Here is a 5,000-nt window from a genome sequence, read left to right as displayed (position 1 = left end):
GGCCAGCCGTCAGTGAAAAATGGCCCCAAAACTGAGCGCATGCGGCCAAGCGTCGGTGCAAAATGGCCCGAAAACAGTCCCGTCGGTGCCCCCGTCGGGCTAAAATGACCCGAAAACAGTTCAGCTGGGGAAAATTAAGCGGATCCGGCCAAGAGTCGGTGGAAATTGGCCCGAAAACAGCCCAGCGGCAAGCGGAAGCGGCTAACGTTGGGGAAAAGTGACCCGAAAACAGTTAAGCGGGGGAAAACTAAGCGGATGCGGCCACGCGTTGGGGAAAACAAAGCGGATCCGGCCCAGAGTCGGTGGAAATTGGCCCGAAAACAGTCCAGCGGCAAGCGGAAGCGGCTAACGTTGGGAAAAAGTGACCCGAAAACAGTTCAGCGGGGGAAAACTAAGCGGATGCGGCCACGCGTTGGGGAAAACTAAGCGGATACGGCCAAGTGTTGGGGAAAAATGGCCCGAAAACAGCCCAGCGGCAAGCGGAAGCGGCTAACGTTGGGGAAAAGTGACCCGAAAACAGTTAAGCGGGGGAAAACTAAGCGGATGCGGCCACGCGTTGGGGAAAACTAAGCGGATACGGCCAAGAGTCGGTGGAAATAGGCCCGAAAACAGTCCAGCGGCAAGCGGAAGCGGCTAACGTTGGGCAAAAGTGACCCGAAAACAGTTCAGCGGGGCAAATTTTTGAAATTTTTTTTGAAATTCTGAAATTTTTTTGAATTTTTGAAGTTTTTTTGGGTTTTTGGACTTTTTTTGAATTTTTGAAATTTTTGAATTTTTTTGAATTTTTTTGAATTTTTTGAATTTTTTTTGAATTTTTGAAATTTTTTTTTTTTTTTGAATTTATTTGATTTTATAAATTTTTTGTGATTTTTTGAGATTTTTTTGAATATTTTACATGGGTGATTTTGACTTGGGGGATTTTCAGGGGGTGGTAACCCTGGGCGTGGCTAGAGCCTCAAAATGCATATTCCCCTATAGGGGGGCAAGGTTTTCAAAAATGGGTGCCCCCTCATGTACACGCGCGTGGGTGTACATGGCCCCGTCGGTGCCAGCGTGGGTGGAAAATGGCCCGAAAACAGCCCAGCGGCAAGCGGAAGCGGCTAACGTTGGGCAAAACTGACCCGAAAGCAGTATAGCTTGGAAAATTAAGCGGATGCAGCCAATTGTTGGCGAAAACTAAGCGGATACGGCCAAGTGTCGGTGAAAAATGGCCCGAAAACAGTCCAGCGGCAAGCGGAAGCGGCTAACGTTGGGCAAAAGTGACCCGAAAACAGTTCAGCGGGGGAAAACTAAGCGGATGCGGCCACGCGTTGGGGAAAACTAAGCGGATACGGCCAAGTGTGGGGGAAAAATGGCCCGAAAACAGCCCAGCGGCAAGCGGAAGCGGCTAACGTTGGGCAAAAGTGACCCGAAAACAGTTCAGCGGGGGAAAACTAAGCGGATGCGGGCACGCGTTGGGGAAAACTAAGCGGATGCGGCCAAGTGTCGGTGGAAATTGGCCCGAAAACAGCCCAGCGGCAAGCGGAAGCGGCTAACGTTGGGCAAAAGTGACCCGAAAACAGTTCAGCGGGGGAAAACTAAGCGGATGCGGCCACGCGTTGGGGAAAACTAAGCGGATACGGCCAAGAGTCGGTGGAAATTGGCCCGAAAACAGTCCAGCGGCAAGCGGAAGCGGCTAACGTTGGGCAAAAGTGACCCGAAAACAGTTCAGCGGGGCAAAACTAGGCGGATGCGGCCACGCGTTGGGGAAAACTAAGCGGATACGGCCAAGTGTGGGGGAAAAATGGCCCGAAAACAGCCCAGCGGCAAGCGGAAGCGGCTAACGTTGGGGAAAAGTGACCCGAAAACAGTTAAGCGGGGGAAAACTAAGCGGATGCGGCCACGCGTTGGGGAAAACTAAGCGGATGCGGCCAAGTGTCGGTGGAAATTGGCCCGAAAACAGCCCAGCGGCAAGCGGAAGCGGCTAACGTTGGGCAAAAGTGCCCCGAAAACAGTTCAGCGGGGGAAAACTAAGCGGATGCGGCCACGCGTTGGGGAAAACTAAGCGGATACGGCCAAGAGTCGGTGGAAATTGGCCCGAAAACAGTCCAGCGGCAAGCGGAAGCGGCTAACGTTGGGCAAAAGTGACCCGAAAACAGTTCAGCGGGGGAAAACTAAGCGGATGCGGGCACGCGTTGGGGAAAACTAAGCGGATGCGGCCAAGTGTCGGTGGAAATTGGCCCGAAAACAGCCCAGCGGCAAGCGGAAGCGGCTAACGTTGGGCAAAAGTGACCCGAAAACAGTTCAGCGGGGGAAAACTAAGCGGATGCGGCCACGCGTTGGGGAAAACTAAGCGGATACGGCCAAGAGTCGGTGGAAATTGGCCCGAAAACAGTCCAGCGGCAAGCGGAAGCGGCTAACGTTGGGCAAAAGTGACCCGAAAACAGTTCAGCGGGGCAAATTTTTGAAATTTTTTTTGAAATTTTTTTGAATTTTTGAAATTTTTGAAGTTTTTTTGGGTTTTTGGACTTTTTTTGAATTTTTGAAATTTTTGAATTTTTTTGAATTTTTTTGAATTTTTTGAATTTTTTTTGAATTTTTGAATTTTTTTTTTTTTTTTAATTTATTTGATTTTATAAATTTTTTGTGATTTTTTGAGATTTTTTTGAATATTTTACATGGGTGATTTTGACTTGGGGGATTTTCAGGGGGTGGTAACCCTGGGCGTGGCTAGAGCCTCAAAATGCATATTCCCCTATAGGGGGGCAAGGTTTTCAAAAATGGGTGCCCCCTCATGTACACGCGCGTGGGTGTACATGGCCCCGTCGGTGCCAGCGTGGGTGGAAAATGGCCCGAAAACAGCCCAGCGGCAAGCGGAAGCGGCTAACGTTGGGCAAAACTGACCCGAAAGCAGTATAGCTTGGAAAATTAAGCGGATGCAGCCAATTGTTGGCGAAAACTAAGCGGATACGGCCAAGTGTCGGTGAAAAATGGCCCGAAAACAGTCCAGCGGCAAGCGGAAACGGCTAACGTTGGGCAAAAGTGACCCGAAAACAGTTCAGCTGGGGGAAATTAAGCGGAAGCAGCCAAGCGTTGGGGAAAACCAAGCGGATACGGCCAAGAGTCGGTGGAAAATGGCCCGAAAACAGTCCAGCGGCAAGCGGAAACGGCTAACGTTGGGACAAAGTGACCCGAAAACAGTTCAGCTGGGGAAAATTAAGCGGATGCAGCCAAGCGTTGGGGAAAACTAAGCGGATCCGGCCCAGAGTCGGTGGAAATTGGCCCGAAAACAGTCCAGTGGCAAGCGGAAGCGGCTAACGTTGGGCAAAAGTGACCCGAAAACAGTTCAGCGGGGGAAAACTAAGCGGATGCGGCCACGCGTTGGGGAAAACCAAGCGGATACGGCCAAGTGTTGGGGAAAAATGGCCCGAAAACAGCCCAGCGGCAAGCGGAAGCGGCTAACGTTGGGGAAAAGTGACCCGAAAACAGTTAAGCGGGGGAAAACTAAGCGGATGCGGCCACGCGTTGGGGAAAACTAAGCGGATGCGGCCAAGTGTCGGTGGAAATTGGCCCGAAAACAGCCCTGCGGCAAGCGGAAGCGGCTAACGTTGGGCAAAACTGACCCGAAAACAGTTCAGCGGGGGAAAACTAAGCGGATGCGGCCACGCGTTGGGGAAAACTAAGCGGATACGGCCAAGAGTCGGTGGAAATTGGCCCGAAAATAGTCCAGCGGCAAGCGGAAGCGGCTAACGTTGGGCAAAACTGACCCGAAAACAGTTCAGCGGGGGAAAACTAAGCGGATGCGGCCACGCGTTGGGGAAAACTAAGCGGATACGGCCAAGAGTCGGTGGAAATTGGCCCGAAAACAGTCCAGCGGCAAGCGGAAGCGGCTAACGTTGGGCAAAAGTGACCCGAAAACAGTTCAGCGGGGGAAAACTAAGCGGATGCGGCCACGCGTTGGGGAAAACTAAGCGGATACGGCCAAGAGTCGGTGGAAATTGGCCCGAAAACAGTCCAGCGGCAAGCGGTAGCGGCTAACGTTGGGCAAAACTGACCCGAAAACAGTTCAGCGGGGGAAAACTAAGCGGATGCGGCCACGCGTTGGGGAAAACTAAGCGGATACGGCCAAGTGTTGGGGAAAAATGGCCCGAAAACAGCCCAGCGGCAAGCGGAAGCGGCTAACGTTGGGCAAAAGTGATCCGAAAACAGTTCAGCGGGGGAAAACTAAGCGGATGCGGCCACGCGTTGGGGAAAACTAAGCGGATACGGCCAAGGGTCGGTGAAAAAGGGCCCGAAAACAGTCCAGCGGCAAGCGGAAGCCGCTAACGTTGGGCAAAAATGACCCGAAAACAGTCCAGCGGGGGAAAACTAAGCGGATGCGGCCAAGCGTTGGGGAAAACTAAGCGGATACGGCCAAGCGTCGGTGAAAAAGGCCCGAAAACAGTCCAGCGGCACGCCGAAGCGGCTAACGTTGGGCAAAAATGGCCAAAAGCGGTGGAGCAGGGCGGTCTGAATCTATGCATCCACATAAAATGGGGGGTAAACCTGGGGGATTTCCAGGGGGTGGTAACCCTGGGCGTGGCTGGAGACCCAAAATGCATATTCCCCTATAGGGGGGAAGGATTTTTGGAAGAGGCAGCCCCTCATGTACATGCCAAGCGGGGTGTACATGGCCCCTGTGGGTGCCTCCGTCGGTGTAAAATGGCCCGAAAAACAAGATTATGTTACCCGAAGACACGATTATGTTACCGAAAAAACACGGTTGAGCGGGGGCAGTAAGCACGGTTGAGCGGGGGCAAAAAACACGGTTGAGCGGGGCAAAAAACACGGTGCAGCGGGGACAAAAGACACGATTTTGTTACCGAAAAACACGGCCCGTCGGGGGCAAGGAACACGAATATGTTACCGAAAAACACGGACCACGCGGGTTGAAATCCCCAGCCGTAGAGCCGGCGAAACACGGTGGGGCAGGGCGTCTAAGCGTGGAGGCGCCCGTAAGACCGATGCGGGTTGAAATCCCC

The sequence above is a fragment of the Carex rostrata genome, unplaced genomic scaffold, assembly GCF_964058835.1.
Source record: "Carex rostrata unplaced genomic scaffold, lpCarRost1.2 SCAFFOLD_51, whole genome shotgun sequence".
NCBI lineage: Eukaryota > Viridiplantae > Streptophyta > Magnoliopsida > Poales > Cyperaceae > Carex > Carex rostrata.
Note: the sequence above shows the minus strand (reverse complement) of the source record.